The sequence below is a fragment of the Balearica regulorum genome, chromosome 21 (assembly GCF_011004875.1).
Source record: "Balearica regulorum gibbericeps isolate bBalReg1 chromosome 21, bBalReg1.pri, whole genome shotgun sequence".
NCBI classification, from domain to species: Eukaryota; Metazoa; Chordata; class Aves; order Gruiformes; family Gruidae; genus Balearica; species Balearica regulorum.
The window spans coordinates 94,194-119,546 of record NC_046204.1 but is presented as its reverse complement, the minus strand read 5'-3'; the positions used below and the strand labels follow the sequence as shown (position 1 = coordinate 119,546).

Below are 25,353 nucleotides of genomic sequence, written 5' to 3'. Positions count from 1 at the left end.
ATCTCAAGTTACTATGAAGTTACAGGATTCTCTGTCTGAAAGTGAGTCTGTGCAAAGAACCTGGATTCTGTGTGTGTGTAAGCCTACAGACTCTCGTTTGGACCAAAAGTAAGAGAGAAAAGGACATTGCTCATTTGGCTGTTCCTTGAGGGTGAGTCAGGACGGGTGGAACAGAGTGAGCAGTTGGCCAAAGGTGAGGGTGCTGCTGAGCCCTTCCCCAAGATGGGCTGGAGGCACTTGGCACAGGAGCCGCCGGCCCTGGGGACGCTGGGGAGACTGAACGCTGGCAAGATGCAGCCTCACGTCTGACGCAGAGTTTGGAAAGGACTATACTGATTGCAGTTGTTGCAGAGCAGTGCATTAGGCATGCTCAATTGGAAAGAGAAATAAAAAGCTGTATGTGAAATCGTCTTTGTTGCTACGATGACAAAATATCTGAAATGCATTCTGGCAATGTGGGAGGGAAAAGGTTAAGCAAAGGTACTGCATCTAGTTGTCACAGTTGCAGCCTCACCTGGGCCTCTGGCCAACAAAGCCAGTATTTCAGGTTGGTCAGGATTCAGAAGAGGCTAGCCCTCCTCTTAAGTATGTTAGATCTGGCTGCTGTCTCTGAAGGAGCTAGACTGGAAAACAGAAATGAGAGGAAAAGCTGAGCCTAAGTGTCACCTTCAGTCCTGCTTTTCTTTGGAAACAGGGAAAATGCAATTGTGCTTCATCTGCAGGTCCTGGGGCACTGCCAGCCTTCCAAGGACCCTCGCTGACTCCTGAGAGCTGCCAGTTGTATCACAGAGGACAGTCCACAAGTGCTTTGCGTTGGTAAGCAACACTGAGCAATCTGCCCGCACTCCTTCGCAAAGGATGACTCCCGCCCCAGAAAGGCTGCCTGTGACTAGCAATTCTTACTTTTATTTGCCTAGGCTCTTGCAGTACTGTGTATTTAAAGCACCATTATAACTAGTCAGCAGGGTTCCCAGAGAAATTCCTTTCAGAAGAGGTAAGCATTCGTGGACAGGAGGGCAGCTTGCTGAGCCATATTCAACCCCATTTGTATCTTACCTGCAGCTGAGAGAGGCTGTTACCTAAAACCCACATTAGAGAATTTAATAAGTACTGGCATTTCCACCTACGATCGATCCTGTCTCACCAGCGGTCCCCTCCTGTGATCGCCTGCTGATTGTCCTTGCTGAAGGATTAATTTTTGCCAGTTGTAAGACTTACTAGCTCAGACATTTGCCAAGGTTATGAAGTGGGAGCTGGACCTTTAAGAGGTGCTGGCATAAGTCTGTTGGCTGTGATTTTTCCACATCAGAGAGAGGCATTGGAGCCAGGAGGATCACTTAGAGTGCGGTGGGTGTTGTTGACCTTTTTGGCTGTAAGTGATGGGGCATTGCACAAAGGAAACTCGATAACCAAGTTAGCTCTTTCTCTGCGAGGAAAGCTTTTATCTGTAGGGCGCTTTTTCTTTTTTTTTTTTTTTTTTTTTTTTTTTTTGTAACATCCTGCTTTAAGGAAGTCGGTATTGGCAACTCCCTCAGGCAAGACACAGAATTAGATGGATCCTTTTTTTGGTCTGGAACAGCTATTCCTTTATTGCTACCAGCAATGGAGAGACTACCTCTTTCTGTGCTTATGCAATGACTGCCATTAGTCATTGTGGTGCTGTTAGGAAGTTAAGAGCAGTTATTTGCATTGAGCTCAGCACACAACTTCTGGAGTTGTCACAGCAGGCAGCTCAAGTTTGTTTTGCAGCTTCCCCTTGCTGTGATGAATGTTTTAACTTCAGAAATGTTTTCCTCACCTTGTGGCCTCTTTTGTAGTTAGTCTTTCATAGAACCAGTAAGGCGATTTCCATCACTCCAGCCTCTGCTTGCCTAACCCAGATGTTTCTTAAGCAATACCAAAATATGTGCGGCGCTTGCCATGTGTAAACTTGTGTGTGTGTGTTAATCGGAAGAAAAGGAAAGAACCCTTTGTGGCTGATTCCTCTGCTTGGAATGCCGAGAGGGAAAGCTGGAATGCTTACTGAGCCACCAGTGGTTCTGGGGACAAACCATTTCTGCTTCTTACTGACCAAAGAGAGTTAGGGAATGGAGCAGTTCTGTAAGGAATAGTTAGTGTGAGGTTAATGTGTCATCTGTTGTTTTGTTGAACGTTGGCAAGGTGAGGTATACTTTTAATATCTGCCTCCTCTGTCCCTTTCTGAAATGTGCTCATGCTCATCAAGGACCAGCGACGCAAAGGTCCTGAGCTGATTTTTATGAAGCTGAAACACTGTCAGGCTAACTATCTGCATCCTTAAGGATAATAAAAAGTCCAAAAAGCTGCCGGTGAGGAAGAGAAATAGATCTACACAAATACGAAGCAAAAATTGGAGATGATCAGTCTCCAGTGATGGAGAGCCTAGAGTTCTCCTGTCTCTGTCTGAGGTGGGAGGTGATGCATATAGAATCTTTAAGGTTGGAAAAGACCTCTAGGATCATCAAGTCCAACCACCAACCCAACACCACCATGGTCTACTAGACCATGTCCCAAAGTGCCATGTCTACATGCTTTTTGAACATCTCCAGGGATGGTGACCCCATCACCTCTCTGGGGAGCCTGTTCCAATGTCTGACCACCCTTTCAGTGAAGAAATTTTTCCTAATATCCAACCTAAACCTCCCCTGGAGCAATTTGAGGCAGTTTCCTCTTGTCCTATCACTTGTGTGTAGTGATCAGAGGGGAATTCATTGCTCAGCCGTTTGCCCTCTCCCCTGTTAGTCTGCTCCCACAGCCTTGGCACAAACACCAGATAGCAGTGCTGTGCAGAAGCTGCAGCTTCACTTGTGTGACTCAGAGGATATTGGGAACCGCTTATGTATCAGCCAGATGTCACTGCCTGTCTGCAAAGAGCACATGCAGTTAGTGAGGGTACTTTATTCAGCAATGTAAGAAACTGCCTGAGATTTTTACCCATTAATATTTGTGGGGTTTTTTGTCATTTAAGCTTATTTACCACTCTGATTTAACTGTATAAACTGTAGAGGCTAGAGAAGCATTAACCCAGGTCTGCTGTCCAAATACACGCAAATTCCCAGCTGCATAGATAACAGCAGATTCTTTTTCTTACTTGAACGCGCCAATTTCTTTTCTTCCTGCCTCAGATTTAAGAGATCTGGGCCTGCGTTGCTGAGAAGGTAACTCTCTGGGCTTAGTGGAGCTGGCAGGTAAAACGGCACAGCCTCCCTTGCATCCTGGCCTTGCCTGTATTCAGTATTTAGCCTTAAAATGTGTAAATACATGTTTATGTTAGAATTCGGCAAATACTAAGGTGTTTTCTGCCAGGCATCTTTTGTGAAAGCTGTTTGCAATTTTGAGTTAAATTTTTAGTAATGAGAAGTTAATATTTCTTCATGTTTTGTATGGAGAAGAAAAGTGGAGCATTCTTGGGACCAGAGAAGGGTTTTCTGTTTTTGTCAGACTAACCATGACCTGGAGCAGCAAAAAGATGATTCTCCATTTCGGAGTGCAAGGAGGAAGTCGCTGGCCCTCTGCGACATACCTTGAATTCCTACATTCAGTTTAGAGCTGGGGCTGAACGAGAACAATAATTGGAAAGAAGGAAGCTAGGGATAGAATTAACCGTTCTTTTAAAATGTTTGTGGTTTCGAAGCAGTGGTAGAAGCAGCTTCAGCTTCTGCTTTCTCACTAAAGGTTCTCTAAATATCCTTTAGGAAATGACATTTCAGTCCTTTATGAGACTCCTGCATGGAATAATGCATTTCCCATTTCTGCTTTCATCATCCTATGCGTCTTCGGTGAACAATTACAAAGCAACGTATATGAATCCAGTTATCGTAAGTGAAGTGCGATTACTATCATTGGTGTATGTTGGTGCAAGAGAGCAGCTGCAGTTCCTAGACACAGAGATGAACATTCCCTCTGCAGTGCATCCAGCTACATTACAGTATCACAAAGTGTAGTGGGAAATTCTTACAGAATGCCAGCAGCTACCATGGATTTGGGAGGAAAAAAGGGAGTTCATTTTGCAATGAATTGGCTGTTTGAATTGCAGATCACATAGCCAAGGGTTCTGCTTGCCTTGATGATACACTTCATGTTCTCCTCTGTTCTGCTTTTTTCATAGAGCTTCTTGCACAAAGTTACATTGCATAAACTTGCCTGCTGGGAGTGTTGTGGGATCGCTGCAGTTTCAGTCTTTTTGTTGTCTTAGCAATCCATGGAGAGAAATTACAGCATCAGAAAACCAGGAAGGATGGTAGAGTAAACCTTTGCTTTTGTGTTTTGTGTAGAGAGAGGAAGTTTTATTGAATTAATTGTCCTTTTAATAGCTGTAAATTCTTATGCGTGTCTATTGAGATGTACTATCTGTAGTGACTGAGACAAAAATGCAACTTGGAGAGTGCTGCATTGACAGGGAAGCAAACATCTACTCTAGCTGGCATTCTTTGTCTGTTTTGGAGATGTTAACTCTCTCATGCTCAACTCCTGACCGGTTCTGACTTCATTTAACACCAAACAAACTGCTCCCCCCGCCCCTTCAGACCTTATCAGTGATACATTCATTTAAATGTTGGCTGAATCCATTTTAGTCTGCAATTAAATACAATGGGTGATCCTGCCTTAATGTTTCTTAAAACTATTAATATTGTGTAACTGTAGCATACATCCTGTATTTCTAGAGGCCCTGCCTTCCTGGACACTGGCAGATGTCTCTAGACCATGTTTTGTGCTTATTTTAAGTGAATTAGAAGCTTTCAAAAGGTTCAGATGGCAATTCCTACAAGGACAGACCTATAGGAGACAGTTTGGTGGATGTGTGGCCTTGTCAAATATCCAGACGTTTTGAGAAGGCCAGGTGTTAATCTACAGCGCCTACTGCTCGAAGGAGAAGTTTTCAGAAACATCTCCCAAGACGGTAGGTTTTGAGGTTTGCCTTTTGACAGAAAGACTGACAAAGCCAGTGAAGACTGCATAATTGGAAAAGCATTGTTTGTAATTTGGTAGAAATACCGAGGGATTGGAAATTAATTCTGTTGCTGCAAAACACCTACAGGAAGCATAAGACTAGACTGCTTAACTTGGACGGGGGAATTGTCTTCCAGTGAAGGTTAGCTGGATAAAGATTTAACACAGAAATGCATCTGTTTTAATGGATAGATGTATATAAACACAGAGGAGCACCGACCACTGAGCCCTAGTTGATTGGGACACGCTTAGATGAGTCATTGATAGGATGGAGTGTAGGGATGTATCCAGCATCACAGATGCGCTCATACTATGCGTCCAGTTTGGCAAACATTGGCTTGTAGTAGAAGAACATGAGGAGGAGGAGGGTTACACAAAGCTGTAAGAGATGCCAAGTCTCTTCTGTTCATGACTCACCAAGGCAGTGGCAGCTTGTACTTGCTGCTCCCTGACTAATACAGGGGTTATTCCCGAGCGTTCAAAGAATATTGGAGGTTACTAGTTCAGAATTTTTACGCATTACATCATTTTATTGCAATGACTGACTCATTGGGTCAGTTTATTTAGCAAGTAAGCAGTGGTAAGTGAGGGAACCGTAACAGGGTTATACCTGCATTGGCTCAGCTGACAGTACAGTTTGCTCCCTGTTCTAATTACTTCTTGATAAGATTTATCTCCTTTCCCGGAGGCAGAGAGAGCACAGCAGTACCTGCAGGCAGTCTGTGAGTCTTCAACAGAAAACAGTTGGGGGGTGCGTGCGCGCGCGATTTGTTTTGCAGATAAAAAAAATAAATCCATTATTACCTGAAATCTCATTTTACATGGCCTTGTGTACAGAAAGCAGTATCTGTTATCTATAAAGCAGCATGCTGTAGGCTGCATGGAAAGGGAAAAGGCCAACCTGGGAGAATCTGTCTTTAGGTGTAACACACACGCACGTACATTTTCTGAGTGCAAAACAGGCATAGCATCGCCCAAAAAAGACAAACAGTTAAAGGCAGTTCTAACGTCTTATTTTCCCCTAGCTACTTAAGTCTGTCAGTCACTAGCATCGGGAACAGAACGTTGCCTGTAGTAGTAAGGGACACTTGCATCATCAGGAAAACAATTACCTGGATATATATTTGCTAAGAGATAGGATTCTCATATGGGAAGGTATGCCTGAGAAAGGAGAATGATGCTATGTTGCATTCCTCCTAATCTTCTAATTTATAAGAATTTATACTTTCTTGCATATACTAGGTAGCTACCATGCAAGGTCTCAGTATGATGAAACTGAATGTTTCTAGATTTTCAGTAAGACTTTAAAAGAAATAGTATATAATGCAGAGTGCTTTTTTTTTTTTTTACCTTGGGCAGAACTCTTTATGTAGAGTATAGGCCCCAGGATGTGTGAGTTTGTCCTGCATCCCCACACAGGTGACAGCAGACTCTAGACAGAGTTAAAACCTTGTTAAAAGGATTTTATTTATTTATTTATTTATTTTAAAGCTTGCCCATGATGACACTACCAGCGGTTGAGTTTGCTGATGCAAGGTGGCAGATCTCAAAGGGTTCGAGACTCAGGACAGATAGATGTCGTCTTTACACCGTAATATGTTAAATCATGAAGAATACTCCCTATTCTGAAGCAAAAAGAAACTGCCTTACTTTTAGTTTCACCAGGACATAACTGAGTTTGATCTCAGCACATAAAAATATCCCAAATGGAAGACATTTTTACTGCATTCTTACGTAAATTACTTGCGTGTTTCTCTAGGTTACAATGAAGACATTGTCTCTCAGAGAAGCAACTATAGTTTGGAACCTTCTGTATATATAATATAATATTATATATATTATATTATATATACAGAAGGAGGGAATATAATGCAATGTAATATAATTAATATTCTTTCTAAAAGGGTTTATGCTAATCAGCTGGAATACATTTAACTGGTGCAGTCTTCTCAGTCAGGAGTGGTGGGCTTCACTGTTTGTAAAACCCACTGAAATTACTCTGTGATTTTTCAGACATGGCAGACATTTATGAATGTAGGTTCAAGACTTGCCCATAGAACTGTGCTGCCATCTTTGTGGTGATCCTGCCCACTGCCCCTGCACAGTAACTGCCCTGCAGTGTGCAGAACTGCACTAAGTCATGTATCGTTAATACACTGCTAAGGACACACGTTGTGATGTCACTTGTCATGAGGTTATGGATGCTCTCAGCATCTTGCAGCGGAAAGTTGCAGTCTGGAAGGATTTGCAAATAGATACTGTGGATCCATCACCTGGAGGAATAATGCTGGTGGAGTTAGGCCTCTGTGAAAAGAAAGGGTAGAGAGAAGATTGACAATCTGGGTTACGTCTATGGGTCGCCTCTACTGGTGAAGTCAGGCAAAATAAGCTTCCTTCAGAAGGAATGTGGCATTAGAACTACTTTAGCGTGGATTAGAGGAACTGATTTGGTTTGAATTGATACTACCAAGATGCTGTTAAGGACCTGAAAGACCACGGGCATTTTAGAGGGCTTATCTCCTCTTCTTGCCCCAGGACCCATCATGCCTTTTGTTGTGTTCGCAGTAGCTGAAGAAGTCAAATTCACTGAACTCCTTGATTTGCAGTCCCTCAGCTTAGAAGATGATTTAGAAAGTGACATTCCCTGTCTGGTTTTAGTTCCTGTCAGCCACAGAATCTTTCTCCTGATGTGGAGAAAAAAGCTGTTATAACTGGAGCCCAAGGCACTGCTGATTCATGTACATTATCTGTCTCTCGCACTCTGAAATCACTTGGCACAAGGGAGATTCTCTTGCTCCCGTCTGCCCCACCCTATCTAGACCTTCTAGAAGATACCCTCTTGTAAAAAAAAGTCTTTGCCTTCTGATTTCTATAGCAACACAGAGCAGTCGATAGCTTATTGTTGAGAGGTTTGAACATAGGTAGCATTTCCTTATACTACAGAAAAGCCCTCCCAGTAGCAGGACTTGTGGCAAAATGACTAGCATTTTTAGAGGAAAGAATATTGAAGGCTCTGCGGACAGTATTGAACACTAGAAAGCTAGTGGAAACGTGCACACGAATCCCGCCTGTATGGTAACCACCATCATGAAATGAGAGACTATTAAGACGCCGCATTTACCTAACAAAAAAACCTGTGTGCTGTTTTTTCAATGAGCTGTGGGAACATCTTGAAGTCTTCACTAAAACCTCTCCCGAAGTAATGGAAGCTTTCTCTGAGTTCAGTGGGGGTTTTTTTCGCTGTTTGGTTTTGTTTGGGGTTTTTTTCCCCTTCCCTCTTCCTTTGTGAGTTGTGTGAATACTCATGCAATAACCTTTATGGTTAAGAACACTAGATCTTTGCTCTCTTTTTTTCTTGTTCAAGATTGTCGAGAGAGGTGTGCTGATTACTTAGGATGTAGAGATTTCAGTGAGAGCAGGCAAGCACAAATCATGAGAAAGGGAACTGTGCAGAGAAGCACTGTTTGATGCTCAGCAGAGATCAGATGCTGTGTCCAGATTAAGGAGCAGACACTTCAGGATCCTGCTTCTCCAGTCATCCAGGTCAGGTACCTAAAACAGTGTGCTCTGTCTACCTGCTGGCCTGCATATTCCTTTTCTGTCTGTGAAAGTGAAGCAGGGATGGAAAGTGAATTGCTAGCACATGCCCAACTCTTACTTCAGTGTAGGGTCAAATTGTGGCTGGAGCAAACACACATTGAGACAGCCTAACTGGAAGAGTTCAAAGTACGGCCCTTTAGGCTACCTTGTAGACAGCACGGGAAGAAAAAAAGCGATTAATACTTGTGAAAAAGTTTTTGTGAATGTTTTGTCTTTTGTATCTATTCTTCCTTTTATGGCCTAGATGTCTGAACAGGAAGAGCGAATTCACTGTTAACTGTTATTATGATGAAGGGGAGGGGTATTGTCTAGCTGTGGCAATCAGAAACAATTTGTGGCCTTCTCAATTGTTTGTAGTGTCTGTTTTTAACACGGGAATGCTTAAATCATCTGCTTTCTCCTTAAAGGGACCATTGAGCTTTTTCTTCCATCAGCCAAGTGATTACAAGGCTAGTGGAGAGAAGTATAGGTAATTTTCTTTCAGCAAAGGGTGGCCTAGTAGATCAAGTGACTATTAGGCACCAACTCTGCTTGTAGAGTGGGAGGAAAAAATAAGAGCTTGGCTTTGGTTCTGTTCATTCTCTGAGTTTACTCCCAAACTTGGTTTATAGGAGACACGCTCCCAGCAGCTCTGAGACTAGCCAGACACAGTGGCACAGAGGTGGGCATTGTTGCTTCCAGACTGCGATTTTTGATGAACAAATGTTTCTTGCCTAAAAGGAAGAAAAAACATAACCCAAACACAAAGTATTTTCTTAGCAATTTTGCATTATGCTTTTGTCACTAGTGCAGGAAGTGCCTGAGGGGTAGGCAAGGCTTCTCCTGGACTTTCTCGCTTGCGCTTCCTGTGGTCAACTTAAAATACAGTGCTAAATGATATTTAGAAAGTTTTTAAAGAGGCAAGATTAGCAAGAAATTACTTTGAACTTTACACAGATAGTTGAGAATCAGCCTCTACATTTCCATGTTATTGCTACCTCAGTGAAACTCCTGACTTCTTTTTGGGAACGATGGATTTAATTGTAAAAAGCGAACTGATAATCATTATTAGTGAGCAGAGCCTAAAAACTTTAATCCAAGGCTGTAGTTAGATACGCAGGAGCTGTACTCTGTAAACTAGATTAAACAGGCAGTGCCCCCCACCCGTTGTGCCAACGTTGTGCCATAGTTGAGAGTGGCACGGCTGTGAACTGGCAGCTTGGAGAGCTGGCCTAGCTGTTGGACCTATGCGCATGGAAGAAAAGCAGTGATATGGTAGAATTTGTGTCGTTGTTTACCACTTGTATATCCTTGCAGATCTTTCCTTTGAACTTCTGCAGGTAGTCTGAGGCTGTTTATGATCACATTTCTGTACGGGTGCAGAGTTCGCGTGATGGGCAGCGCAGAGTGAAGCATCATATGCATTCCTCAAGTAAAGGTGAGGGCAGCATGGGTGAATAAGCTCTGTTCTAGTCTCGACTGCAAGTGCTGCAGAGTCGTCCGGGAGCGAAGGCCAAGCCTTCTCGGTCTCTAGCACCGCACAGTGGCATGCAGGACTCAGCGTGTCAGAACTACCTAAGTGCTCTCTTTCCTGCTCGTTCATTCTGAGCCTAATGCTTTTGGGCTATTGGTTACTGCAAACCACAAATGCTAAGAGACAGCTTTTCTAGAATCTGTTCCGCGTATTGGCAAGATGGTTGGTATTTTCTATGTCACAATTTGTACTCCAGCTCACATTGCTTGTTTTCAGTTCAGTTTGCCTTCAGCTGCAAACATGCCTATGAGTTCAAAGGCATTGCTAATCTTTCATATATAGCTGTAATTGTAGCAGCTTTTAAAAACAGATGTTCCCTGGCAATTTATGCTAAAAAGTGTAACCAGACTTGGCTAACTGATACCGTTAAACGCCAGGGTTTTATTAAGAGCATCATAGATTACTGCCATTGCGCTGCGGTTACTAAAGATGAGTAAAAGCATGCTATGTGTGTATTAGTGTTGCAGTATGAACCTAGATCCCAGAAACGTCACAATTTGGAGCACTGAACACTATGTTCTTCCTCTGTGGTTCATAACCGTCTTTTTACAGTCTGAAAAATTCATTCATGAGTAGTTTTACTCTGATTTCATCATAATAGGGGCCAACGGCCCCTCGATGGTTTCTGACAGATGGATAAAGCTTCCCCTTCCTGCTGATAAGAAATAATCTCCATATGCAAACTACTAGAGAGTCTGTTTTATAGCTGTGCCCATGTCCATGTGGCCTCTTCTGGGAATGCGTGAATAATGAAACAAACTTCTCTGCACACGGCAGAACCATGACTGAGGAGCGGCCTTTCGTTTCCAGATTCCACCTGCATACCATCATGAACCATTTACTGTAAAGAACAGGCATTAAGATTGAACAGGAGTAAAGCTTTAGGAAACATGAAGGTTACTTTTAGCTTGCTTAGAGTGTGCGTTGCAGAAAATGACTGCAACATATGTCTATGAATTATATACTGTTTGGATGATGTTCAATCTATAGCACTACTTAGCATCCAGAAAGAAGTTTAACACTGATATGCCTTTACTAGTACTCAGCTAAGTTCCTGAGGGGAAAAAAACACCAAAACCAAGTTCATAAGGTGCCTGGAAGACCTATACAGATATAGGTAGTGTTTTAAAAATATTTTGCCATATTCGTTCCTAAATGTTACCAAATGGTAGGGAATGTTCATCTTTGTAATCAATAATTTTGAGTGTTTATGCTTATAAATGTAACAGTCGGGGGGTGTGTGCGCGCGCGCGTGTGCCTGTTTATTTACTGTCATAACATCCGCAAAATGTTACTTGCATTCAATTGCATGGTAATAGGCTGCTGGAAATACATTCATAATGTACATGTAAAAGTAAATATGGCCAGTGAAACAGCGTGTGTGTTTGTCCTCAGCACCCTGAGCCTCACCTCTCTCCTTCTTACAGCATCTCTTTAATCAGGTGACAACAGAGCTTGTGTCACAAAGCAGTCAGTCTTAGAAATAGTTTTTGTCTTGTAGGAATCCTGCCGAAAGACTGTAAGGTCCACATAAGCGGTCTGGAATACGAGTCACTTCCTCGTTCTCTGACTCACCCCCATAGACGAACAATTTTATGACCTTTAAATAATTATGAATCATCTGGAGGGCTGTAAAGGAAGACGTGTGGCACTCATTTTTGTGTCAACACTTTTCTCTGATTGTGATAGGATATTAGTGAATCGTAATCAAGGAAGAGCACTTGCACGAACATCTGCAGGAGCACTGGGACCTCACAGAGAGTAGAAGTGGCACAAAACATGGCATTTCTTTGCTTTCTTTTTCCTGTTAGAATTTTTTGGCTTTGTGTTACCTTTTCATGTCAGTATTTCTTTCCTTGAATCATTGGCCCGTTACTCATGTTTCGATGATTATACTTCTGTCCATGGTTTTACTTTTTCTTACCTTGTGTAGCTTTAAGCTTGTACACTTTCTCACGTCTTAACAGCAGTCTTCTCAGCACAACAGAGCCAAGGTTACACACCTATGCAGTATTAGATTAGGCTTTGGATCACAGCCTGAAATGCTATGCTGAGTGTTACAGAGGGCTAGAAGTGGTGTCCCCGCTACACTCTGCACTCAGAAGATGAGGGGCAGTGTCCTAACGGAGCACAGCTCATTTCTGTCACTGAGGCTCTTCGCGCTAACTTTTGCCCGCTTGCTTGCGTGAGGGCAGGAGTCATTACTGTTTACTTGGTGTCATCAAGCTGTAACGATCCAGCTCTGAAAAGCTGATTTACAGTCCACCAAATGAAATGCAGAAGTACATGTAAGTATCTAAAGCAGAGGGCTTGTCCTTCTGACTTTTAGAATAAAATATGGTGGTATGTTCTAAAAACCACTGTGGATGTTCCTGTTTAAATTCTGTGTTAGCCAAGAGACTGAGATACATGTAATTCTTGAGTAACATGGCAGATGTCCAGTGTTCCAAGAAATCTTGCTGACAAACTTTTTATTATGTCATGGTCTTTTCTGAGTCATTTGGAAGACAAATGAAATGTCTTTCATGTTGTATATGATCTTAGGTGACACGATGAGCAAAATGTAAATTCTAAATCCACTTGCATTATTTCTGCAACAGGAGGTCAGTACTTTTTTACATAATATGAAAGTAAAAATGCAGTACAGTAACAGCCCTTTTGCATCTCAGTTTCCCATTTCGTAAAATGGAATGATTCAGTGGAATGAGAATGGAATACAGTAATATTGTTAAAGCACTCTGTATAGTATTACCCGTTGGTGAGTCATCGGTGGTGATTCAGTCTCCAAACAGCTTAAAATGCTGTTTGAATAGGATAGTATGGGATGTAAGATAGTTTGTATGGGAAAATGTTTTCTTTGCTCACATAATAATATTGGCTTGGCAATGAAAATCCTGCTGAGTTGTCAAAATATACCCACAGTCATATGGGAACTTGAAGATTATTTGAAGACTTTTGACCGTTTTGAAGAGCCCAGTCTAGCTGATTAGGCCTGATCTGTAAAATCCTGAGCTTTGCCTCATATCCCAGAGGAGTCAGGAGTCTACTGGCATAGGTTGCTGTGAATGACAAAGCTCATATCCAGTGATGAGGACAGTACTTGTGGCCAGAATAGCTGGCCTAGGAATGTTCCCATTGGCTTTGTGAGGAAGATGTTTGAGTTGTGTCTGGGGATTTTCGGTGCGTCACTGAGTTACGTGGCTGGCTGTTTATAGACTGGACAGTCCTCAAGAAATCTGTGCTTTTCCAGTCAGATGCGTAATTCTGCTGCCACCTTAGGTCAACGGTAGATTTTTCAGCCTCTTTAATGAGACCGAGAGTTGGATACACGCTCGCCATCTCAGAAGAGTGCACAGGTTGCTCTCCAGTTTGAATGGGGCTCCCATGCTTTTAACAAGCTACAGAACAAGCACTGCTTACTTTATGTGTAAGCATCTCAGAAGGTGGAAGGTTTGGTTAATGCATGTCTGCTCAGTCAGCCGTCCTGGGGGTTTTGTTTGGTTTTTTTTTTTTCCTCCCCTCCAGATTTAGGATTCCCCTGTGTACGCCAGAAAAGCCCTTGCTTTGTGTTTTCAAGGTTATGCTTTTTGAGGAAGATGAAATTTCCCAGACTCTGCAGGCACACCAGTCACTTCAGGTCCTGTAGCTGCCGATTAATCTGTGAACCGCATGCTGTGCTCAGGAAGAGATGGAGCAGGAAGGATTTGCCTGTTCAAATACAGACTTCTGCTTCAGAGCTGTTTGTCTTGGTTTCCTTGGTAGACAGTGGAGAGAAACAGGTGTTGCTGGGTTGTGACTCGTCCCATCCCAGGCTGTGTCCCAGTAACCATCTGGCCGCTCAGACAGTCAGAAACAATGTGGTCAAAATTTCATCAGAGCAGGACTCATTCATGCCAGGACTAAATATTCCGTATTTTCTTCACGAGCTCAGAGCATGTTCGCAATTAGCTGAAAATTACATTATGTTTATTTGACCCATGCATAGTCCTCTTCAAAATAACAGCTTGATTACTATTGTGATAGGTTTTCATTGGGTAAACTTGGTGGTTTTTTCCTTGTGTTAATTGAACAGAGGAAGAAAATACATACAGGTTAAGAAAGTTTTTGGCTATTTTTTAACGGATTAGGTGGCCAAGTGGCTCTCCAAGTGAGCTCATGCTTCATCTACTGAGAGCAACACTGCAGGTCATCCATTTATACCAAGCCAAGAATAACAGTCTCGTTCCTATTAAACGATTTTCTATTTTATCTTCGTGCTGGCAAATGCAGCTTATTGAAGGGCTCTGAATTTGAGTAGGGTCTTCACCATTTCAAGCAGAGAGAAGTTTTGTGTCACAGGAAGCTCTGCACGCTTATGGCTCTATCTTTGGTATAACTCTGATCTTCAAGTGTGCCAAAAAGGCTGGCCTTCAAGGGCAGTCTCAAGAGATTACTCTTTCTCCATTAACCAGTCTTGGCGAATGAATCCTGGCAATATTCCCCTTTCAGGATCTTGACAGAATACTCTGAGACTTCTAACATTTCTTCTAGCATACGAAACCAGACTGGAAGAATTGCTGAAGTGTTAATTTACTATCTGGTGTCTGTCCTCTGGAGAAAGAGGGACGAAACTGGAAAGCAGTAGTCTCCCACCAGAACCTTGGCTTGAGGTGAATAGATGAGTGACAAGGTCTCTGTTCTGCAGTGGGGCCTCTCTGACCTTTTGCTTCCTGTTGAGTTGTGAAACAACAAAGTAAACATTTAACTGAATGTGGCAGCCTGAGACAATTGGCCCTATTGTAGCAGGAATGCCCATCCCTTCTTTCTCTGCATAAATTCCCTTCACTGGCAATGCTAATAGAGCTGTAGTGGAAGAAAGCCAGGCTTTTCATTGGGCAAGACCCAAGATTAAGCAGAAATACGAGTTGTGTGTGGCTTGGTCCTTGGAAGTGTCCTGGATGCAGCAGGGCTGCTGAGGATTGTCCACGGTCAGAGCCCTTTCAAAAGTGTTTTGTTTGTAGCTTAGGAAATGGATTTGCAATACCGAAGTCTTCAAAGTTCTGCCATGGGGGTTGGTGGGTGCGGTTGGATATGGCATTGCTTTTTTTACTGATACAACCCTTCCAGAGTGGAACTGCTGACACGTGCTCCTTGTACAAAGGGGACTCATTCTTCACGCTCATTTCCTTGATCTCCTAGCACAGTCACGACTCTGCGTTCCTAGTTGAGGTAGGCTTCTCAGTGTGAATAAAACCACTAGTTCTAAAATGCTATAAAATTACCTGAACTTACTGTTCATCCAACTCAGATGTAAGTAGTCTATTCCCTTGTTTCAGGCTCACCAGTTCATACCGGCCTTCAACTGTGCTTTGGGATGATCTGTCATAATGTCGGAGCGTGCATAACCTCCTGCTGAAGAAGCCCCAGTTAATACTGATGCACTAGAGCCGACCTTGTGTATTACCAGATACAGTCCATGAGAACATTTTGTCCTGCCTTTAAAATACTGTCTACTGCACATGTAAGTAAACATTACAAGCAGAAAGAAACAATCTGGAAATACATTCATTTTAATGGTAGTTCTGCCCATCTGATAAATCTGCTGTTCTACTTTATTTATTGTGGACTTTTTTATTTTAGAGCAGATTGATAAGTGAATTGCTTTTGAACAGATTACATGACAGTAAGGATGGTACATGTTTAATGGACATTTAACACACTTAAATTTATAATAAGTTTTACTTTTTCCTCTTGACTGTGCTAGAATGCAGATGCCGGTCTCTTCTGACTGCCTGTAAATAATTTGATAGGCTGAATCAAATCTACATTTGGAATACTTTTGCTTTCAAAGGATATAGGTCTTGTGCAAAAAAGGCAGCATATCAGCTGCATGAAGATCTGCCTTGTATCTATCCCTTGGTCCCCAGACAGCATTTTCTTCTCTGCGGCACCTGTATATTCTTAGTCTATTCAGTCAGAGAATTGTCTTGTGGAGTATTTTAGTTTGCTTTTATTATTGTTTTCATATTAAGTGGAAAAAAGATATTTGAAGTGGTGTTCATAGGAGGGGCAGTTTAGTATTATCTGCAGATTTTCTGCTTGCTTTAGTTCTCAATTCATTTTGTGCACATATCTAATTAGTGTACTGGTAATCTCTCTGCAGATGTTTCTGCCAATGTATCTTTGCAATAACATTTCTTAGTGAAATGGGCTGTACAGACAATCCTTATCTTAAAAAGTTAAGGGAGTTAGGGACCAATGATGTCTGCATATCGTGCCAGCTCTCCCATTGAGCTCTAGCTACAGACAGCCCTCGCTTTGGGTGAGCCTTGAAATTCATTACTTCCGCCATGTATGCAGAATTAGAATATTTCATGGACGATGTAAAAAAAATCAACAAAATGGGTAGTACAGCTACAACAACAGCTGACCGCTGAGCCCTGCCATTTTGTGAATGGGAACGTCTTCGTTGTTTTGGACGCCCTTCCTGGATCCACTTTCTTTTTCTCTGAGACTGTGTTCTAGATGGTTTCCACAAGCATGTATTTCCCAGACTGTTTTCTAGGGGGACTTTTAAATGCCATGTACTTTGATCTGCGAAGTCTCCCACCTGGCAAGGCAAGCTTGCCGCTTCTCTGTGAGAAAAGTTAAGGGCTTTATAACTGATGCTTCCCCAGTTTTTCAAGCACATTGCTTCCAGCACCACCCAATGTAAATGAGTTTCCGTTAGTCACACAAGAATTTTTTTATGACCTAGTATGCAATGATGTATTCTTAGTCCAGTGTTCATGAAATTGTTGTACCTTCGTGTTCGTAACATCATTGTACATCAGTTCTTTGTCAGATGGGGACCTATAAGCTCTCTAGGAGGTGTCTTACGGATGACTTCAAATTCTCATGGCTTAGACCTGCCAAATTTCTCATGTCTTCTTTTTTGCGAGGATCCATTTGTGGGATGCCGGACTTGTCCAGGCTTGTTGGTGCCGAATACAGGGCCATTATGAGCCAGCAGAAGGGGCCCTGGGGGAGTCCAGCTTGGGCGAGAGCAGGGATTGAGCAACTTGCTTATCTTGCCCTGATAAGCCCTGGACCTGAACAGGGGCAGGAGATGAGCAATTTGTTCATCTTAACAAGATGCAGTGCCTGACGGGTCTACTCCTTAATCAACTAAGTGACGCCTGGGGTGAGGGGGAGCCTTCACAGCTTGACGTTACTTTGGTAAAACTAAACAGACCACCGCTGCTCTGTACTGAACGCCTTTGTTCGCCGCCACTTCCCCCCCCAGCCCCAATCAACTGCACAAGAAGCCTTGTTAAGGGCCAATTGGCACGCAATACCTGGCTTAGTCCCACCTCGCCAAAAGTATAAATCTGGCATTTAGAATCCTCTTTTTTGAGGATGAGAACTCCAACTATCCGGATGGGTCAACGGGCCTGGACCTCTCTCCTCCCCAAGCAGGGACGCCTCTTTGTAAGACTTGCGCCTCCGATTATGTCAGATGTTACCCTGGGAAAACTACCATTAACAAAAGCGCTGAACTATTAACTTGAGCTCAAAATTGTTGCAGTTAGTGCATTTATCAACGGCAATTCTGAACTTTTATATCTGTTGCTCCAATAAATTACCTATTTTTCTTTTCAACTTTGCGAACCTGTTTCAGTGAAAGTCCTTAGTGGGGCTCTGACAGGCAAACGTTGACTCTGATAAGCGGCTACACACATAACCCTTTAGACATAAACCGTTGACCAACTCTGGGACTAAGACTGGACCTAGCCACACCTAGGCTCCTCTCTGCGGAGGAGTTTAGAAAGCAAGGGGGTCCTTTCTGAACCTCGTGACTCAACGGGAGGGCCTCCCTCAACCACACATCAGACTTGTACCCTTTCACGTGACACTATTTGAATGAGGCTGGACTTCAAGAGCTGCAGTTCAGACACCAGTCTTAAATTACTTAAGCTGTCATTGAAATGAATTTTCTTCAAGGTTTGTTGCTTTCTCACACTTGCCACTGTGATCACTGCTATGCTGAGCTCTCCTAATTTTTTATTTCTGCCTGCTAGTGAATCTTCTAGATGGACTTTTGGATTGTAACTCATAGAATCATAGAATGGTTTGGGTTGGAAGGGACCTCAAAGATCATCTAGTTCCAACCCCCCATGCCATGGGGAGGGACACCCTCCACTAGATCACGTTGCCCAAAGCCTCATCCAACCTGGCCTTGAACACTTCCAGGGATGGGGCCTCCACAGCCTCTCTGGGCAACCTGTGCCAGTGCCTCACCACCCTCACAGTAAAGATTTTCTTTCTACTCATCCAATCTAAATTAACCCTCTTTTAGCTTAAACCCATTACCCCTTGTCCTGTCACTACACTCCCTGATAAACAGTCCCTCCCCATCTTTCCTGTAGACCCCTTCAGGTACTGGTAAGCCGCAATGAGATCTCCCCAGAGCCGCCTTTTCTCCAGGCTGAACAACCCCAACTCTCTCAGCCTGTCCTCACAGGAGAGGTGCTCCAGCCCTCTTGGTCAGCTTCGTGGCCTCCTCTGGACTCGCTCCAACAGCTCGATGTCTTTCTTGTACTGGGGCCCCCAGAGCTGGATGCAGTACTGCAGGAGGGTCTCACCAGAGCGGAGTAGAGGGGCAGAATCACCTCCCTTGACCTGGTGGTCACACTTCTTTTGACGCAGCCCAGGACACAGTTGGCTTTCTGGGCCGCAAGCGCACACTGCCGGCTCATGTTGAGCTTTTCATCAATCAATACCCCCAAGTCCTTCTCCTCAGGGCTGCTTTCAATCCATTCTCCACCCAGCCTGTAGTTGTGCTTGGGATTGCGCTGATCCGTGTGCAGGACCTTGCACTTGGCCTTGTTGAACTTCATGCGGTTCACATGGGCCCACCTCTCAAGCCTGTCAAGGTCCCTCTGGAGCCTCAGTGGGTTTTGATAGGTATATTAAAAAAGTGGACTGTGCAAAAATATTATACTGTATTCAAATCATAATACCTATTACTTCTGCTCTGTGGCTTAAAATGGACCACTATGTTGTTTAAAAGGAAAAGGAGTCTTAGCAGCTGAACTGTTTGAGTTGTCCGGCTCCTATCAGTCAATGTTACAGCCTAAGGCTGGCTTTGCTGGAAGCACAGACGGGACAAAGCCCCTCCTGTGCGTTTTCCTTCTTTGTAGCAAGCTGATTAATTCCTGAAGTAGAATTTTGATCAGGGCTGGGCATCGAAATCCTATCTTGCCTTTGCTTGTGTGGATGAAGGAGTTACGGGGGGAGCTGGTATTGCCAATGAATGCCAAATGCTGATTGATGCTTCTTCCGTTCTAGTCACTTAAAACTTTACGTTTATGCAAATGAGCTGCTATGCCCTCTTGTTTTTACCGCACTTGAAATAATGGAGGAGCTGACTGTCTAGCAGAAGCAATGAAACCAGGCAGAACACTATCTGGCTCTTTCAGGTTTTGTCACGTGAGAAATTTAACTGTGCGTATTTGCCTCACTTTCTGTCTCTGTTTTATTTTGTCACTGTAGTCGCACTGATGTTTTTCCAGAGCTTTCCAAGGCTTGTTCCTAATACTACACCTTACGGGCTTTCCTGCCTGTATTGCTCTATGTTTGGGTAACTATCTCGAAACAGAAACTGTTTTCCAAAGTCGGGGGGGGGTGGGAAGTAAAAGAAAAAAAAAAGAGTGAATTGACTTTAGGGGCTAGAATGTAAGAGAGGAGTCACCTCACATGGAGATACTGAAAAAGTTTTGTCCTTTGGTGCCTTTGGGGAAATAGGCTCTTTGCTGCTCATGCTAGGTGTTACCTGAATGATGTGTGGGATTGTCCATCTGTGCGTGTGCAGCACCGCAAGTCACGTTCAGTGTTTTTGCTCGCATGTTCTTCCCCTACTTGTTCCAGAGATAGACTCTCTCTGCTTTAGTCTTTCATCTCTGAAAGATTATTTTAACTTCTCAAAATTTAATGGAAGACTCTGCAGATTGATGGCTTAAAAACTGCTGTTCAGCTTTTTCCCTCTTGGGAGGTTTATTTATGTCCCGTTGGCAAGGAAAACACAGCTCTTTTTTTCTAGAAGCAAAATTTATGATTCTTCCTGCCTGTTTAAATTCATTCAATCCTTCTGGAGTTTATCCAACGCGCAGTTTTCAGACTTGGAACAAAACTGGCATTGGTTTGTTTAGACCTATCTCAAATAGGAGAGTTTTAAAGCTGGTGTTTTAAAAATATTTATCAGTGTCTCTAAATAAAGAGCTTTGTAGGACTGACTCCAGGTATTTTTTTTTTTTGATACACCATAGCATTACCACTGAACTTTTGGATTGGCTCCAACTTTTCCAGGGAAACTGCATGTAAACCGTCAGGATCAAAGATTGAAAATACATATGTACATGCATTTATATATTTTTTTATATATATATGAAAACAAAACCCACCCAACCAAAAAAACTCTATAAGCCTTTCCTTGAAGAAAAGTATTTTATTTGCTAGTTCTAAAAAAATTATTTAAGGCACAGTATTTGAAAAATGAACCGGATTTGTCACTAGTGCTTCTTACTGTGAGGTGATTATTCTGTCATTTGAAATTCGTAAACACTGTCTGGGCTTCTTCCTGAGGATTTTATCTAGCTTGCACTCACTCTTTGCCTTCAGAAGCAACTGTGTAAAACTTTAGGTCTCTGTGGTGTCAGATCACAGCGGAGTATTGCATTGGTCTTCTCCAGATTTAAATTCTAAGAATTTTCTTTGTCAAGATCCACCTGTCAGACAAGTTTTGTTACTTACAAAAGTTAGCTCTGTAGAAATTTGAAGTGTGTGTTGCTTTTAAAGTGAAGTTGCAGAAACCTTTTGGAATCTAAAAACGTTAAGGCAGGATGAGAGCCAGACAAAGGTCTTGCACTGCACGAGAACCTCGCAGAAGTACAGCGTTGCTGGAGGGAAAGGGCAGGTATCGGGCCAGGGGAAAGGGGTTTGGATGGCAGAACTGTGGAGAGGAGGGGAGGAAACGAAAGACAGGGGCTGTCCTCTCCTGCACCTCTTCTCCTGGGGAGAAGGGAAGGTATGTACAAGCCCAGATGTTTTTCAGCCTGCGAAAATTTCACGTTTATTTTTATTCCTGCCTTTTCCCCAGTCTTCAGCAATTCAGTCATCTATATGTATATCCTGCTTCTCACCAGAAGCAGCTGCTCTATGCTGTCCCAAGGATCTCTCCTTTGCTTTTTGTGGAATTGTTAACAAAGCCATTTCCTTGTTCTGGCTCCTGCAGTTCTAAAAAAGAATAGCAATTTAAACATGCTACAGGAGGTTTTATGCAAGCCTAAAATATGCCTTATGGACAAGAGTATTGTGCTGTTATTTCTTCAGATGGCTTTACTGTCATGAACTTTTCACAGCAGCTGCAGGCATGTAGGCTTAGGGTGGATGGTATCTATCATACAGGCTGTAAAAAGACTTAAAACTGAGACACAGACTGCCAGATATGTAGCTGTAACTTAGGCTTTAAGGGAAACATTGTGGTTTGGGAGTGGTCTTTTACCCTCCAAGGGTGTCCAGAGATGTCAATGCTACCTGAATTTTTAATGATATGAAATGATAGGGTAGCAAGGGGTGAAAGGGGGGACGTTACTTTCAGTTTTCTCATGTTAACAGGGAGAAGATTATTAGTAGAAATGAGAACTCAGGTTGTGTGAGGTAAATTTTTTTTCTCAATAAATAGCATTCCTTTGAATAAAAAGTCCTGAGTTCTCAGTCCACCTATTTAATATTTTTATATGTCCTAATATTTGCCTTTGAATCAATTGAAATATTAACAATTAAGAGGTAATACTTAGTTCTATTTAATTTCTGTGTTATGAGCATTACTTGGGAAGTAGGGTTAATGACACAGATTTTGAATGTCAGAATTTTGTGTTTCTTGTTCCTCAAAATTCCTTTTTAGATGGCCATTTGAGCATTTGGTGAGGACGAGTACAATCCCATCTATGACAACTTCTAGCAAATTGAGAAGAAATGCAGTCTTAGATATAATTATTTTCATATATATTTTGGAAAATAGGGAGCTGTTGTGCAAGAATGCTCTGGTCTAACCTTGTCAAGATTGTCTCTCCACACTTCTTGTCAGCTGGTTTCTCTGAGCAAGTGTGGTTATTTCACAGGACTCTGTTGTGACAGGAAGCAGAAGAGAATTTTATTGGCTTGAGTTGAGGACAGCAGAGAACTGTAAGTCGGGCAGGAGCCACAAAATCCATTTAAACCTGGGTTCCACTACTACTGCTGCTCCTAGAGCTGCTTTCTTTGATAGGTCAGTAAACTCTGTTTTCTACTAAAATGGCAGCATAACAAGCTGCGCGGTACGTATTCACTATTTCCTCATTGGTCAAAAGAGCATCCTTTTCCTGAGAGGGCAGGCCAGGTAGAAGTCAGTTTACAAAATCGAACTGACACAAGTGAAGCATCAGCAGAACAGAATTAGGTGGTCAGGAGAGATGCCCAAGCTTAATAGCCAGTTCTAGTACATGCCTCTGCAGCAAACAATGTGTGTTAGAAATGCCTTTTGGTTAATGTGCTTCAGGAGCTCAGTTTGCAAATAAGAGTTTCTCTCCGAGTCACATCCAGTCATGTCAATTAGAATGGCATTCGTTCACAGTGACCCCAATGGCCCCAAATAATACCATTTAATTCGTAGTCATCCTAAATGCAAAATTCTGGGATATATAAAATACCTATGTTATTTCCATATGAAGTCACGCAACTGTCCTTAGGAGCACTGCAGTCAGCGGATCCCTTCTCATTATTGCCCCGGCGTTTGAGCACAAGCATTCTTGCTGCATATACTGTGTGTGTGTAAATTAGCATTAGCTTTTAAAAATAAAAGAAATAGTGTCCCCGACTAGAAAACCAGAATTTTTTGCTCAGAAAATGAGTAATCAAGCATTTAATTATTTTCATGTAGGATAAATAGTCTCTTATTAGGATTACGTGCTCATGCTTCTACCAAAGTGCAGATTTAATCTATTCTATGATGAAAGATTAAAACCACAAATCCTGTTTAATAGTGGATCTCTAGCAATAAGTAGCTGGAGATGTCTAATTTTATGGCTAATGTCCGACATGAGAGTTAATAGTAAGGACACTTTTGTACCTGTTCTACAGCGAAGACTCACTTGAGTATTGCCTGTAAGATAAGAATCAAACGCTTGCTTATATATGAGGAGCATGGGTAAACATTCCAAATGACAGCATTTAGTCTTGGAATGGATACATCATTTTGCAGTAATTCTGCTAATTATTGGTTACTTTGTCTGCTTAGTTTCAGAATAGGTCTCTTCAGACTAATTAAAATGTCCCTGTAAAATATTTTATTATAAATTCCCGACAGTCAGTCCTTGTTCCTTTATGCTACATTATTTGTTTCTTACAAAGAATATGTGTATTTGGTTTGAAATGGCATTTGTCCAATACATTTATTTACTGGCTTTTACTATAAAATATAACTCCGTGTTAGTATAGCTTTTGAATTATGCAGTTTATTCTTTTTTTGATGGATCTAGAAATCTTGAGGTTTTTTGTTGTTGGGTTTTTTGGTTGTGTGTCGTTGTCCCGTGTGTGTCGTGTGTGTCGTGTGTCGTCACCCCCCCCGGCTTGAGTATGCTGACAGTTTCAATAATTTATCTGTTGGGTATTACACAAATGGGGCAGAGGGAGAAGCACTGAGGTGCTCTATAAACCTTGAGCGACATGGTAGAAATCAAAGTAACTGGATAAAAACCTGTTATCCAACCTGTGAAATCAGCTAGATGGGGCCTGAAAGAGAATTTGCTGCTTGTTGGAATATTCCCTTCTCCAGTGGGCATCGTGCGTACTCTCCAGGATATCATGGTTCAGGAGGCAGCAGTGGTAGAATCCAGAATTTTTGTGAAAGTTATCCATGAATCTGTGGTGGTAGCAGTTTAGCGGTAATTTTACTTATAATATGTTCTGCTCGTGACAGCATCAGTGATTTGGAGCTGTATTTGGTGGTTTCCTAATACTTGGAAGTAGAAATACAATAAGAGTTTTTGAGATTAGTTTAACATGCCCCAAAACCTTCTGCACAAAACTAGAAAAAAACAGCACTTTAGTATGAAACATTAATGCTATGACCTTAGCATGAAAATACAGACACATTTGCTGATGTATAAGAAACATAGCAGTAGATGAATAGCTGCTTATGAGCAGTTAGTTTTAAGAAATGTATCAGTGTGCTAGCCTTTCCCCTTCAGTTTTTTCCTGTCTTTGGAGGGGCAAAGGGTTTCCTCTTGTGGGTGGGCACGGGCCTGTCTGTTCATATGTCTCATAAGCAGATTCCTTTTATTCTTCAGGAAAGTACAGTAATACAAACTCTATTGATTGGTTTTAAATTGACACAGGGTTTCCAGAGCAAGACAAAAATATACATGTGTAGTCTGGATTCAGTCCAAAGCATCTTTGCCTCCGAACTGGTTTAGGCCAGAGAGACAGGATGTTCCACGGAGAAAAAAACCCATGTGATTAAAGAGCATGAACAAACACAGGGTGTATTATTAACAAAATACCAGACTGCATTTCATGTTGGGTTTTCTGGCTGGTGATCCATAGAGTTGACTCAAAAAGTTAACAGAGAGACGAAGGTCCGGTCTGTTCTAACGTAACTAATAATCACAAAAGACTCCCTGAAGCCTTCTTCCTGTATGGTGGTCTTAAAAAGCTGTTCAGATCGGTCCCAACAGTGGTACAAACACACCGCAGTGAGATTCTGTGCTCAGGAACGTGTGCTGAGAGAATGTTACAGCATCTGCTGTGGAAGGGTTTTACCTCAATTCACTGTTCTGTATGCCTCGGGCTCCCTGTTACCTCCAGGCTCCTTATGCTGTCGACAACATCTTTCATTTCTGCCTTGTGTTCTGACTCACAGGTCTGTCAGTGCCATTCTGTCTGTCCTACCTTGTGGACCTTTCCATGTTCAGGATGCGGGTGATATCCCCACGTCCTGATCGGCAGCCGTCTAGGCTGTGATCTGTATGGGCAGACTGTGAGTCACTCTGCTCTGTGGCAAGGATGCATGCGGTAGAGGCACGAGGTGAAGGCTATGTGGTGCTTGGAGACTTGGGGAGCACTTGACTGTGAACTGACAAAATATTTTGGTCATAAGAATGTGTATAAGGTGGAGTAGTCTTGGCTGGTCACATGCAAGGAAGAGAATTTAAAAAAAAATGGAGCCATTTTGCAGTTGTTGATAGCATTGGGAGATTCTGCTACTGGGAATTTGC

General features: G+C 42.5%; 1 protein-coding gene across 1 annotated transcript in view; it reads left to right on the top strand.

The window, feature by feature from the left end:
• The window catches only part of SLC45A1 (solute carrier family 45 member 1), a 79,611-nt gene that overhangs the window by 24,402 nt on the left and 29,856 nt on the right, over nucleotides 1-25,353 (top strand). The window contains exon 5 of the mRNA XM_075773307.1: nucleotides 15,397-15,581. The gene's annotated coding sequence lies outside the window, so the exon portion shown is untranslated. The remainder of the gene's footprint in view (nucleotides 1-15,396; nucleotides 15,582-25,353) is intronic.